The 15,880-nt window shown below is 37.8% G+C and overlaps 1 protein-coding gene across 4 annotated transcripts in view; it reads left to right on the top strand.

Moving 5' to 3' along the window:
* The first annotated feature begins 2,188 nt into the window (after nt 1-2,188).
* LOC127428426 (CXXC-type zinc finger protein 5-like) overlaps nt 2,189-15,880 on the top strand; it is a 35,292-nt gene continuing 21,600 nt past the window's right edge. For 2 of the 4 annotated variants that reach the window (XM_051676785.1, XM_051676782.1), the window contains exon 1: nt 2,189-2,436. The gene's annotated coding sequence lies outside the window, so the exon portion shown is untranslated. The other 2 variants (XM_051676784.1, XM_051676783.1) reach the window with 2 other exon arrangements.

Here is a 15,880-nt window from a genome sequence, read left to right as displayed (position 1 = left end):
AGGCATACATAGCATAGCATGGTTTTAGTAATTAGATTTCACAGAATGAGTGCCATTTGACTCAGTGAGTCTACATCGAGTCTGTGTCATGTACTTGGCGCCATCTTCTGGTGGCCATATATAACATTGTGCTTCATGTGAATTATCTAATGATCTATGCATCCTATTACCTTGTGTGTGCTCCTTTGAAAGATAATCACCTCTTCTAAATAATGGTATGTGATATTTTATTTTCCGTTTATTTTTCTTAAAATTACAAGCAAAAACGTGGCATACAGGCAACACCTACATAATTGGCAAAAGCATATACTTAGCTATTACTCGCTATGTTTTTTCTGTGAGTAAAACAAATAGGCTGTTGTATTCTTCTCTTTGAGAGCTTTCCAGCAACATATGAGTCATATAAAACATAAAACTCATCATATGACACATGGCTGTTTGATGAGTTTTATGTTTTTACTGATTACAATAATATGTACAGTAAAAAATTATGAATAAGTTATCAAAACGGAACACTTCAGATTTTTCTGCAAATTTCAAAGCACTTGTTCAGTTTTAGTCATAATGCCTGCATGCATTGAAAAGCAGAGCTTCTAAGCTTTCAAACGATACATATTTTGTGTTGGTCAAAACTGTACTTTTTTTTTTTTTTTGCCCCTAATTTGAGAAATAAAAATATTCAGTTAGACTTTGTAAATAAAAGTAAATGTTTTTTGCCAAAAATATGGAAATATTGCCTGGAATTAAAGACTCTTAATTCAATTTAGACCTGCTGCAGCACAGGGTGAGTGGGAGATGGTTTTGGGACCATTGCAGTGTATTATAAAATGTAGATAGTTTTTTTTTATTTTTTATTTATCCCATAATAACTAAATTATTTCATTACACCAATGTCCAGATAATGCCATTTAAATGTAAGGACTGGCACACTGACTAGCCAAAATGTTATCAATAATATAAATCTAACTGTAGTCAAACCCCGTAGTGGCATTGCGTTTGGTTAAGTTTGACAGGTGAGTGTTAAATAATGTAATAAAAATATCCTTTCGTCAGGACCGTTGTAAATTGTCTAATCAATAAACGATCTTTGATGCGCCTTGCATGAGAGAGAGAGACGAGTATTGGCAGCACATACCTAACCCCCCCCCCCCCCCCCCTCTCTCTCTCTCTCTCTCTCGTGTGCGCGTTATTTTCCAGCTTGGAGCCTCAAACCCGCGCGGCTCGATCGATTCGCATTGATTGTCCCTGACGAGCTGCTCCACTTTCCAGCCAATGTCAGCCCGTCTGCGATCGGGAAGGAGAGAAATGAAGGAAAATCTCTGCCGCCCTGGCGGTGTCATTTCCACACACTTTGGTTGGCCGCCTGCCAGCAGACAGGACATTCAAAAGAAGCGGAGTGGACTATCCGAAACGAGGAGCAGAACGACCACATCTGACCCCTGTTTACAAGCGCGGACTGCACAATTCATATCGTTACCTATGCACAACGAAAACAAAAGATGTATTCCGCGTCACCAATTTGCACTAGCAATTATAAAGCGCGAAATAATAATACATGACTAAAATGAATGCGTTTCAAACATTTCGATGTTATGTGTAAAATTCAAGTGGCAGCCCTTTTGATTCATCTCCACTGAATTGTTTTAGAATAAGGTCAGTTCTCTACTAATACAATGTCTTAATTACTGAATATAACATACATATGTTCATTTTCATAAGAAAGTATCAAAAAGTGCAAAACATTACTGAAACGTCCAAACATTAATATTCCACATGGAGTGAACGATTAAAATCTCGAAATTGAACCGCGATAGTAAGAAAGTCATGCAGTCACCACGTGCATCCCTCTGACATTGTTTGATGGTAAATATGAATGTGTTGAAGGGAAGTTCAGTCTTAAAGAGGTATGACGACATTTCAACTTTTGCTCATAGAGAAAAAACATTACGGGCTGCACAGTGCATAGGGAGAAAAAGCCTACAGAAGCGTTATAAATCTTCTAATCTTACACGTGAACGCCCTACACGACACGCTTCGACATTTAAAACAGCGCCAACAAGAATGAGCGTCGCGTAGCGCGTGATGTCTTTGTTTATCTGTGTATTTTCTCTGTCTCGGCGTCGCGGAAAGTCCAGTTCGGCTTTTCCGTGAAGCTCCAAAAATCTATGAAATGTGTTTGCATGTTCTTCTGGATGTAGAGGTGGGATTGCGAGAATCGAAAGGTTGGTGAGCCCACACGCTCAGCTTCCCAGAAAGTACGTTTAGCAATAATTTACTATTCTCTTCCTCACGCGCTCTGCTCGGTCGAAGGCTACATGGTTTCTGGAAGTGTACAATAAGGGTTTTCTCCCTTCTTTTGCCGTCAATCTCTACGACAGGCTTGGAGAAGGGGCGCTCGGACAGTGGAAGCCCTCCCCTCCGCTCGGATCTGCCTTGGTAGGTGCGAATAAAAAAGGGGCCAGTGTTTGCAAATATGCAGATACATTGAAAGGGGGGAATCATACTTTGTTGAAGTCTGCTCAAAGTTGGGATGTCATCTTCCTAACGATCTCGTTGGCTGAGAGAACGGGAGAATGATTCTGCTGTACATTCACAGTCGTGCTGCTGCAGACCGTACACTGGCACCGCAGAGACCGAGGTTTCAGATCATTGAGTCTAGACAAAAGGTATTTTTGTGCCGCTTTTAATGGCAAGTAAAATTAAGATCTGCCACATTCGAGAGACTGGCCATTAATGACGCGTTCCCCTAGGATTTAGCTTTATTTTCGTATGGAAACATGATCATGCTTCCTAGGAAGTAATATTCTTTCTTTTGATTCTTTAGAATGCAAGTGTCAGATTTAATCGAAAGGTGTTAAAATTCACAGAATATACAAATTGCTATCGTATTTAAATGATACGGTGTACTGTACATACTTAGCACGCTCCTCAAATATTTGCAAGCAAAATCATGTCGCTGAGCACTGATGCCGATGACGTTTATGATAGTTGCTCCAGCATTTAACGACAGGTGGTATTGTAGTTGATGATGCGATATGTTATAGAAGCGGAACTTTTGGTCTACCAGCGGCGACAGCGACAGCAGCAGCACACCTGTGCATTATTAAAACACGCCAGTCGTTAATATGACCGCATATTGTTAAAAAGAAAACGTTTTTTCGCTGTATTTTTAACTCGCTGTTGATTTGTGATGGTTTGTGCAACTCCTCTGGGTGGTATTAGGGAGAAATGTGCGCTTCATTGTTCACCGCGAGGAAATGATCAGGCTGATGTCCCCGTGGAAGCGCCGCGGAGAGCGCGCGCGGGGATTTACTGCTGCAGTTCGCCGCCGACAGCGCGCGGCGCTCATGAACGCACTGTTTGTGTGCTTGACGGTCATTAACTTTCACTATGACGCACAGAGTTTGAGAAGTTTGAAGAGCATTTAACTTTTGAGCTATGCAAATGCTGTAGGCACCACTCGACAGATTCCACATCTGGCTAAACTATGTCTGAAAACATGAATTATTGTCAATATAATTGATCTCGTGCGCAAGTGTGTGAGTGCATGTGCGTGCGTATGTGTGTGTGTGTGTGTGTGTGTGTGTGTGAGGAGAAAAGAAAGCGGCAGAGGGAGATAGGGGTGTGTGTGCGTTCGTGTCTCGAGGAAGATGTTGCGTTGGACTCCGCATTACCTGAATTACTCGATATCTGCCTGCGTGACGTTGCGAAGCAACCTCACAGTGATTTTTTCTCCTCAGAGACTTAAGCTGTTCAGTGGCTGGGTTTAGCAAACGCTTTCTCCGTTGTTTGAAATTTGTTTGTAAGTTAATTTGACAAATGTTCCAAGTTTAATTTTATTAGATATTGGATGACTGACTCCTAGTGTTAAAAAAAAAAAAAAAAAAATGTTACATAGCCTACATAATATAGGTCTGTATAAAAAAAGTCAAAATGTTTTAACGGCCATCATATGGATGAATATATATATTAATTCATATATATATATATATATATATATATATATATATATATATATATATATATATATATATATATATGAATTAATATAATATATATTTAGGGTCGTTATTCAGTAGGAGAGGACCAATGATTAGTCGCGTGCTTGTCCCGAGGGAGGAGGCACGAGCTCTTTTTGCAAACAGCTTCTCGTGACATTACCATTAGAGGTTTTGCGAACCTAAATATGCATATGTAAATATATTTGTCAATTAACATGAATGTTTACATGGTCTGTGGCAGTAGAGAGACAGCCTATTAAAATATTTCCAATTAGCAAGTCAGAGCAGGTCAACTTAATAACTTGTTAAATAGTATCAACATAAAACAACATAACATTATTATCAATAGCTTTGTGTAAAGACCAGTGATAGACTAATATATATTGGCCAGGACGATTAATCGGCCGATATTTTTCCATTTTGAAATGATCAGTATTAGCCGATAACTGAGCCTGATTTGTCTATTAACCGAAGCGGTCATTCCACCTGCAGGTTAATTAACTAACAGCTTCTGTTAATGGATAGTGCACATTTAAAAAATATTTTTATAGTTGAATATTGACTATTTGTGTAAAATAAGTAGCCTACATGTCATTTAAATTCAGCAATATTGCTTACATAATATTTGCTATCATTAAATTATGTAGGCTGTAATGGAGTGATATCAGCAATCAGCCACACTGTTATCTAGATATTGTTATCGGCCATTAAAAAACATGTCGGTCGACCACTATTAAAGACAGTGCAGTTGTCACATATGAGCAATAATTGCTGAATAAAGCAGATGGAAATTAGATGAGAAAATATTTAATATTTAATTAAAAGTTTAAATTATTTTTAAATATTTACTGAAAGCAAAGCCTTGCATTTCCAGATCATCCTTTTAATTTGCTCTTCGTATGTAATTTGCCATTACTTGACTTCCACATATTTAATGTAGTCATATCACTTATAAAAATCTCCAAATGCATCTTTATGTAGCTATTATTCTGCACTTTAATACATTAATAATTCTGTTGAATATGTCTATAGCAGCTACTTTATCATAGCCCCACTGTTTTCATATTTCCTGGCACCCATGTTATTGCATTATCCAATAAACAAATACTGACCAAATCAGTTTATCATATTTATTTAACACCAGACACATTTCTGCCTTTGGCTGAATCTTAAAATTTTACTCTTTAATAAGTGAGCATTCCTTTTGACCCCAATGACAGTGAGAGAGGAAAAGATGAGAATGAGCCCAGAATTGTTGCTTTGTGCCATAGTGTTAGTGATGTTTAACAAATTGGTTAAATTGATGCAGAACAATAGAACAGATTCAGTCAGTCAAAGTGTCAAACTTTATGCGCTCTGAATGTATTCGTTTCTGCATTCATCATATCCGATACACTTTTTAGACCAAATACAATGTTGATGACTTTGTTTGCTATATTCACTTAGCACATATAGGTAGCAACACACGAATAAAGGAATATTCTTGTTTCATACAAGTTAAGGACAATCGAAGGCATTTGTGGAATAATGTTGATTACCTCAAAAATGAACAAAAAGCAAAAGTCGAGGTTACAGTGAGGTACTTACAATGGAAGTGAATGGGGCCAATTAATGGAGAGTTTTAAGGCTGAAATGTGAAGCTTCTAATTTTATAAAAGCACTTACAATAATTCTTCTGTTAAAACATATGCATTGTTTGAGTTGTAAAGTTGTTTAAATCATCATTTTTAAGAGTAATTTTAGTGTTTGTTGACAATGTTGTCATGGATGGTAACAGTTGTAAAATTGGCTATAACTTTACACAGAAAGGGTTAGTAAATGATTTTATCACACTAAAATCATGTTAACACGCATATTGTTTGTGTCTTGTGGCTATACTTTTGAAACAGTGAGTATTTTAATGTTTATGGATTGGCCCCATTCACTTAACTCACTGTAACCCAGATTTGTGCTTTTTTTTAAAAGAATAGGAGGGATGAGTCAAAATAAATTTTTGTGGTAATCAACATTATGCCACAAATGCTGTCGACTGAGCTTAACTTTATTGAACCCAGAATATTCCTTTAAATGTGTAATTTTTAGCATGTTATTTGTTATTAATACATTTTACCAAATGAATGTGTTAAATTGACAGTCCCAAAATATAATAGTATATTTATAATTTAAACATTATAAAGCAAAATGTGGGAGGCCTGGGTAGCTCAGCGAGTATTGACGCTGACTACCACCCCTGGAGTCGCGAGCTCGAATCCAAGGTGTGCTGAGTGACTCCAGCCAGGTCTCCTAAGCAACCAAATTGGCCCGGTTGCTAGGGAGGGTAGAGTCACATGTGGTAACCTCCTCGTGGTCGCGATTAGTGGTTCTCGCTCTCAATGGGGCGCGTGGTAAGTTAGGGGTGGATCACGAAGAGTAGCATGAGCCTCCACATGCGGAGTCTCCGCGGTGTCATGCACGACGAGCCACGTGATAAGATACGCAGATTGACGGTCTCAGAAGTGGAGGCAACTGGGACTTGTCCTCCGCCACCTGGATTGAGGTGAGTAACCGCGCCACCACGAGGACCTACTAAATAGTGGGAATTGGGCATTCCAAATTGGGAGAAAAGGGGATAAAAAAAATTAAATATATAAATAAAGCAAAATGTGATTGTAGCAACTTGTCACATGTCACCAGAGCAACGTTTTGGTGGTACATGGACAAAAGTTGCTATGGCATTGTTTCTGTCACGAGTATGCCCTGCATAGTGCCCATAAAACTGACCTCTTTGTTTTGTCAAAACTTAATTAGCTAGTTAACTAAACTGGTTTGCTGACCAGTTAAAAATTATGTTGCTGGTTTCACACTGTAGCTTCTTATAATTGAGAGTAATTACCATTTTAACAGAACACAAAACAGCAATAATGTCTTTTTTTCTCTTTGTTTGCTTTTCCAAGTTGTCTGGGACATGTTGCCCTTTACCATTAAGCAGTAAGTTGTTTGACCTCTCGACCTCTATTTGTAAATGAATCACTTCTTGTCATTCCAAGTCACCAAAGTCACTGTCATTGCTCATTTGTTCCCTAGAATAATATCATCAAAGACTAATATTTCAAATTTGCAACACAATGTGTGTAAGACAAAGTAGGAAATTGTAGTTGATGTAACCTAATGGCAGCTTTAGGAAAGAGCTATTTATATTCAACCCTCCTTTCAATTTGTTTTATTTCTGTTTTTAGATCATATGAGGTAGTGTTGGCAGTCTATGATCGCAGTTACAGTAAAGCCCTGGTCTGTCCTCTGTCACCCCTAACTAGTCAAATTCTATTGATTATGAAGAGCAAAGTGATGCCCTAACTCCCTGGAGACTACACTGAATCGATCAAACTGATGTATTTTGGCAGTCTCGGACACCATTATTTTACTTTTTTCTTACTTGCAGTTATATTCTCTAAAACAGAGGTTTTCATACTGGGGGGCACAAGGGTTCTGCATAATTTGTTTTCAAAGATTATTTCAAAATGTATTTTTAGTGCCATCAAGGTTGACGTGAACTCAAAAGATTAATTAAATACAGTATGTTTAAAGGTGCACTCAGTAATATTTTTTTCATTAAGAAAGATTTACTCCTGAAAACAATAAATGCAATTTTGAAGCATATGTATATAATCTTGATGACTCACATGAGATGAAGACTCCAGTCATATTAGTAACCTTATTAAAGCTGTTTATTTTACATGAAGAGGGTCTCCTCACGGGGGCTGCTATGTTAGAATCACATGACCAGTTGAATACTACTCGCTTAATCTCAGTAACTGCCCTGTTATTGGACACTTTCACTCATGGAATAAATTAATCATGGTTGTCTGTGAATACTGATTTTCTACAATGTTGTTGGCAACTGAAACTATTGCGTTTGAATGACGCTGCATCCATGCCGCTTGGTGTAAGTTTAAGTGCAAGACAACATTAAAAAAAAAAAACTTAATGATTGCACCTTTTAACACTTTAATTTTATCATACACTTTATGAATGTCATCCACAGAAATGACAGAACCCAACTCTCACACAAAATGTATTTTCTTTCCTTAAAAGGAATACTACAAAAATGTATGAGATTAATTGCATTTTCTTTATAATATCACGATTCTTGTTGTTCTTGAAAATAGGTATTATACATTAAAATATAACTGCCATTATATTTTTGGTAGCGGTTCCTTGCAAGGGGATGATCATAATTGGGGGTCCCTGGCATTAAAAGGTTTGAAAACCCCTGATTTAAAGGATGGAACACATTAAAAAGTATGCTTCTTATATTGGCATTTTGTGTGAAATGTGACTCGCATCGGACAGAATCAAGCAACCAATGAATGATTGATCAGTTGAACCCATTCTGAACATAAGATTGATGAGTTCAGGATGAATTTGTCTGTGAACGCTGGTAGTGGCTGAGACAGTTTGTTCTCAGTCTGATTTTTTTTTCAGTTAGTTTATTTATTGTTTCATCTGACTTTATGCCTTTTTCTCAAATATTTCATAGTCAGATTTTGCCATTAAAACAGAGCTTTGACATTCCACATTAGCTATTAATGGGTCATTATGTTTCCTCTACTGAGCTGCTGATTACATGGTTAAGGGTCTGATTACACAAGCTCTATTTGAATAAATACAATGCATTACAATCATTCATAACCAAGCTTTTGAATGGGGCTTTGTTAATTGCGTTGAGGCCAGGCTCACTGTCTTTACAGCTGTGAGTGAGGCATTGTGTTACCGCAGAGCAGAGAATGCAGTTGTGCGGCCTGAGGTAGCGCTCACCTACCTTAAACCACAGCACACAATCAGGTTCATTTAAAGTTCTTAGCCCCTAGTTAAGGCTGAACAGCGCTACATTTGCGTCAGCATGCTGTTTAGAGTCATCTGCCCTGTTTGTAAAAGTCATTTTAATCTGCAAGTTTGTTGAAGTCAAACCCTGCAGAAAGGATAAATAGGACTAGCTTGTGTTTCTTGCATCCAAAAAGGTCTACCTCAATTTTTTGCTGTAATTTGACTGGTTTCCATGGCTATTATATGAGAATGTATTGGTCATTGAAAAGTGTTCTACTAACTTTAGAATTCTTATGGATGTAGATTTTGTCCCATATTAAAAACATTACTGACAAATCCTATGTTAGAAACTGTTGCTGTCTGCCATGTTATCAAACAAACTTTTGCTTTTTTCTAATGTAAATTTAGGAAGCAGATAGTTTTAAACTGAATTTTACATACATTTTAAACACAGTATTTTTACCTTTTCCTAATCTTCATTCCCAAATGAACATATAGCCTATACCATCATTAGGTACAGGTTATCCGGGGCTTGTTTAACATATGTGGTCTGGAAACTCCAGCAATTTCGGCATAACAAACACCATCTATGTGGGGCAACAGATCTGTGGTGCGTTTCTCAAAAGCATCAGTTGCAAGTTCCATCGTTACCAACATAGTTAAACAATTTGGTATTTCCCGAAACCGTAGTTCCAACAAACATCTAGCTCTTTACCTGTGGTTAGAAGCATAGTTTCTTGTTAGTTTGTTGTGTGGACATCATTTCACTTCACTGAGGCTTCTATTTATTTTATTCCATATCTTTCATTCTGTCAACAGTTTGACTACGTTTACATGCACTTTATTTACAACCGAAAACTGCGGTTACACTTTATTTTACAGTGTAATTACACAATTAATTACTTATTATTACTAATTCTTTACTAATTACAACATGTACTTACTATAGGTTTAGGGTTAGGGTTAGGGTTTGGTTTAGGGTTAGTTGCTTGCAATTATGCATAATTGACTGTTATTACTATAGTCAATAAATGTAATATGTGTAACAAGGACACTGTAAAATAAAGTGTTACTAAAACTGCTTATTCCGGGGTTTTGCAGAAAGTGACGTTCTGAAATGTCACGTAAACACAAATGCAGCCATTTAAGGGATTAAAGGCTGTTAAGAGAAACTGCTTTAACACACACGACTTCTGTCAAAGAACACGGCTTATGTGTCCATGTTAACGCATTAGTGAAGTTTGAATATATTTTGAAGAGTGCGCGTGTGCGTTGGGGGAACCCCGAAGTCTGATGTAAAGGGAAGTCCCACTATTGCAGCACAATCGTTGTCGCATTTCATAGTGCACACAGCTTTCGGCTTTTGTGCATTAAAAAGCTTTCTGGAGTATGTGTTAATAAGCTATTATACTTTGATATCCGCAGAAATGATTAATCCACCCCCAGTGTAACATCATTAATGACAGTTCTATATTGTTGAACCAACACGTTTCCAGTGATGGATGTGCAAAATTTTTCATACGATTTCAGGAAGCAGTCGTGACTAGTTAGTTAATTTCTCCAACAATGCATTGTACTATGTTGGTTAAGCAGCGAGTTATGTCATTGTACGGGAAACGCACCCCAGACCAGTTATTTTTGTGAAACAGTCTGAAATCTTATCGCAAACGTACATTCATGTACATTCTTGAAGCTGAGTACAAAAGTAATTAAAAAAATAAATAAAACTAACTTTACTGTGCTAATGCAGTTGGTTCGGCATTTATGTATGGATTCAATTGTGAATCCGAAATGACGTGTATTTGGCATTTTGATACATTTGATGGATAAAACCTTTCCAAAGAGTCATAATTCACAATTAAAAATTAAAATGTGTTCTTCAGGAGTTGGTTAGATACGTAATGTAAAGTTGAGAAAACATGCAAACATTCCTCCAAATGCTTATTTAGATCTGACACAATATCCTTTGTAGTGGACAGGATATTAAGTTTGAAAGGCAGAGTTTACAATACACAGTAATATTTTTGCCCTGTGTCTCCTTAAAAGTTAAATGGTTTTTGTAAATCCAGTGGTCAAATGCTGAGTGAGACCTCTCCTTTTTCAGTGTAATTGTAGCTACGTGGCTAGTGGCTAGTATCAGGTCTGTGTGTGCAATTCCACGACCCAGCACGGTTCATATCATATAATCATATTTCATTTCTTGAAAGAAAAATGGCAAATAAAAATGCTTTGTAATGCTTCATTCCAGTCCATGTAAGAATAATATGCATTCAATTTCAAATTTCAATTGGCACTTTATGAGACCGTTTTACTGAAAATTGTGCTGTTCACGGAAATCTCCAATTCATTTCTATGGGACATTCTGTAAAGCTTGTGAGAGCAGCAGTAACTAAAGTGGGCGGAGCATTGTGAAGCATCAATTGTACGTGAAAAAAGGAACATACAGTGGACTGTCAGGGAGTAATGAACGAATGCGATGGAGAATGAATGTTGCAATGACTATAATTGACTATAATTGTGACTTAATTTGAAATATCTATGACTTAATTTGACAAGAATGTTTAAAGACAGCGAAGTGCTCATGCTCATGATCATGAATGTGGGTGTCACAAATTTGCAGGTGGTTAGGTTGACAAAGACAAATGAAGAAAAGGCGAGTAATATTAGAATATATCAAAGTCCACAGTGAATACACAGGTGCGGAGACCGGAAGATATACTTAAACTTTAAAGTGACTTTTCAGGTGAATCTGACATTGAAGAGTTTACTGTGACTGACAGAAACTGACGTGGAGACAATCGCATACAAATTGACATTGTGATCTTTCAGCTTTTACTAGAACTCCTCAAACAGCATGTTACAGGACCAGATGGAGAGGGAGGGACGCACAATAGAGAACAAACTTCAGAGAAGTGACTATTCTTATTAACTGACACATAGGGTAGTGGAATTGAATGGGCTGATATATGCATTTTATTTGAAATGAGATCAGTGGTTGCATCTGACCACAAATAACATCCGGTTCACGGGGTGCGACTGAATTTACTCTTATCTGAAAAAAATTCTCAACACGGGCAGGAAACAAATTGATTCATTTATGTCCAGTGGGCTTATTTTCTGTTTTCTACATGGCTGGCAGATAAAATGTTTTATGTCATAGCAAATTTATCCAGGTCTACAAATATTGTGCATGTTGGTGAATTGCTAATGTATAAAGCCATATCAAATATTTGGATAAAGATTAGCCAAGAATTATTACCTATCTGATGCATTTTGTTTTAGGGGTAAGTTATGTCAGTGGCTCAATTAAACGTGATAGTGAGCTTTGTGTCTAAATGCAGGTGATAATATTACAAATACTATTGCTATTATAAATACTATACACACATTGAATATTGCTTCACTACATTCAGATATTCTTAATATAAACAATTTTCCTGGCAGGTTTATGAAAATAGACATTGGAATGGGATTGTGCATTAGTAAACTTTTTTTTTTCAATTTTAATGATCATATTTTTTATTTGAAATGTAAATCGTTCACGTTTAATTGTCAACATTTAATTTACCATTGACATGACACAACTTACCCCTAATGTGGGGGCAAGTTGTGTCATTGGAATACTTTTTTTGAGAAGCCATATTTCTATGGCTCTATATTAGAGACACTTTCTTTTAATTTCAGGTCACATCCACACTAATCCATTTTCATTTGAAGACTCTGTTTCCTAACATCTTTTTCCAAAGTATGCAGTAATAGAGAGTGTTTTTAAAGGCTTTCGTTTTTGATGGAGGAAAAACGCCATCCCAGTGTGGATGAGTGGCGGAAACATAGGGAAATCAATGTGCTTTCAAATGGAAACATAATGTGGACATGACCTCAGTTGACTGCAGACATTGTAAGGCCATGTCCACCCTCATACATTGTCATTTGAAAAGTCCGGTTTCAGTTTCATAACGCCATGCTGAAATTTCCAAAGTATGCAGTAATGGAGAGCGTTTTCGAAACACTGCATTTTCAGTGGAGGAAAACTCAGTTCTATTGTGGATGAGAGGCATAAACTGTTCTCAAAACTGTTCTGGCGGAAAGACCAGCTGTGGGTTAAGCACTTCCGAATGTCAAGAGCTATGTTCAAAGAATTGTGTGCCATGTTGGACCTTTCATTGGGACAGTCACATCAGGTTTCTCACACTCATAACACATGCACGAATGGTCAAAACACCTCATCGTTTTGCGAATAAACTGTTCCCATTACCTTAATGTGCATTTTAACTAATGCAAAACTCTAGAAAATCCACCTCCTAGCGAATTACATTTTAAGCAAATTTTGAGAGTTTATTTGCATATCAAGCATTTCCATTCAGGATTTCTTTTGTGCAATTTCAAAAAGTGCATAAAAATAGTTGGATGGAAACCCAGCTATAAGAGGCGTGAGAGATATTGAAACTGAATCCGCATGATTCGCTCTTTCTCTTGTGGACACTCTGAGTCTGATTCAAGTGTTTGTCGCAGTTTCAATCACAATCCAATTATGATATTGTAATGTATCATGACATATCGAATCGTGACATATGTATCGTGATATGTATTGTATCGTGAGGTGGTTGGCGATACCCAGCCCTATTGGACTTGGCCTAAATATATTTAGGTGTATTAGTTTATCTCACTTCTCCTCGCCTAGAGGACAACTTAATTAAAAAAGTGGCACATTTTACCCCACTCTCCCCTATACTCTAGTTGGATTACAATGTATCTTAAACTGAATTTTAGAAACAAACAACTGACACAGATAAGAGTCCATATCATGGTGATGGACCACTAGTACACACCACATTGACACGGGGTGGGTGGTTGGTGTGTGGTGGTGTGTGGCCAACTGTTGGCTTGGTGCAGCAACCATAATAGTGGAATTTGAGATGTGCCATATTGCCATTCCAACCCAGGATAAAAGAGAAACCACAGGCTATCCATGGCAAGCAAGCATGGTCATGTTTTTCTCCTTAGGTTTGGATGGGAAGTGAGTCATTGCTGCTAATACTGAATAAAAACGCTGCTATGTAATTTCAGTGTTTTGGGGACATGAAGTATGGTTGCTTCCACAGTCCCAGCAAGAGATTTGTGCAGTGGAGAAGGTTTGGCAAACATGAGGTAAGGCAGCCTGGTGCAGTGTGGCCCCTGGTTTGGAACAGAGTGGGAGAGAGAGAGAGAGAGAGAGAGAGAGCCTGGCTGTGGTCCGCTGGCGCCACAGACCCCTGAGCTGGGGAGAATGCGGGGGCTGCGCTCCTGCCTTTGAAGCTTTACCTCCCACTAATTCTGGCCTTCCAATTTCCACACACTGCATAGACCCCCCCCCCCCCCCCCCTTCCCGTATCCTCTCCTCTCCTCTCACCCTCCCTGTCCCTTTGTTTCCCTTATAAGGACTGGCCCGGCCATTTCCTCAGCTTTTCTCAGTGGGGTTGTGTGTGGGAGTTTGTGGATGTCTCTGTTGTGGACGGGGGGCAACCAATAAAACAAGTTGAGTTTTTAGTGCGTCGATTCTGTCATGAGGTAAAATTTGTGTCTAGTCATTAAGTGGTGTTCTGTCATGTTTCATATTTCACTAAATTATTTACAACAGGTCACTCTGAATTTTCAAAACAATTATGTCAGTTCAGGATGTCAAGCTGGCAGAATGCTCACATACTGTACGCTCTCACTGTAACTGCAGGACACTCAGATAATGAAGGAAAGAAATTAATTAACTGACAGGTGATCTGGTTGCACATGTGAAATCACAGAAGTTCAGAAGAACTGAACTAAAGAAATAGGCAAAAACCTACCACATACCATTTGATAAGACTAAAAGAGCTCTCTACAGAAGTGCCTGTGCTGTCAATAATATACCAAGTGTTTAGGGCTCGGTAAAAATATTCATTTTCAGATTAATCATGATCTTCATTTGAACAGGGTGGAGTATGTAATTTCTGAAATACTAGTGACACCAAATGGCATTACAAAAATAAACAACATTTGCCAACACCCCTAGGACTCATCACGCCCTTTCGCACTCTCTGATTCCCTATGAACAAATAGGCCATACTAAATAGAAAGTGATAAACGTTTAACGTCGTAATGAACAAGACCACTACAACATATACACACTGGACAGAAAGCGTAGCATCGTCCGATAACTTCGCTGGATTAAACGGCAGCTGTGTGTGCAGGGTATCCAGCACATGATTTAGTATGGTTCTTCTAGTAATTTGTAAGCGTAACGACAGCGTCATTTCTAACCATTTTGGCACCCTAGGTGAGAACGTGGTTGTTGAAGTGGGGGGTGTACTAGTGATTTGCATTGTGATCTCATTATTGGCACTCCCGTTTGCCAGAGTGATCTCATCTTTGGTGGTGGTGTGTGTGTGTCATCCACCTTGTAAATACGACGCCACTGTTCACTCTGGTTTTACTCCGTTCTCTGTCTTATAACAAATCTTCGAATTTTGGCTTTAACATCTGTAGGCGAAGCTAAATTTATTTTCCTCTGTACATGTCTGCCATGGTTGCCCATATTCCCCAGGCTGAACAACAAGTTCAAGAAGCCACACCCCAAACTCACACTTTAGGTTGAGCTAGAAAGGGGTGGGTGGGGCTTAGCAGGCCGCTCAAAATACAAACATCAATGTTTTGATAGTGCCTGGGAGGCTAAATGTTTATACTTTTAGTTGTCAATGAACAATAAATTAGGATAGTAGAATGTATTTTAACATAAGAAAAGTTACATACTTCACCTTTAAAATACTAAGATCTATCTGTATCTTTTACTTTAAGGTTTACTTTACTTTTGGTTGTGTTGATTATTATATCTGTTGAACAAGTTTAATTTACTGTATAACATTAACTGAGAGAGAATTCATTTTATATGAAAGCAATATAGAGATTATGACCAAAATATACCCAAATGAATCATTATCAAAACAAATTGGTGAAATGGTATCGATACCTAGCCTTACAAACGTTACAATATTTTACTCAGCAATGACATGGGTCATTGAACTTGAAGTTTGTTATACAAGCACTGAAAGCTTTTAAAATTATTT

This window comes from Myxocyprinus asiaticus, chromosome 38, assembly GCF_019703515.2.
Source record: "Myxocyprinus asiaticus isolate MX2 ecotype Aquarium Trade chromosome 38, UBuf_Myxa_2, whole genome shotgun sequence".
In the NCBI taxonomy this organism is placed as follows: Eukaryota; Metazoa; Chordata; class Actinopteri; order Cypriniformes; family Catostomidae; genus Myxocyprinus; species Myxocyprinus asiaticus.
The sequence above is the reverse complement of the archived record's forward strand: the minus strand, read 5'-3'. Positions and strand labels throughout refer to the sequence as shown.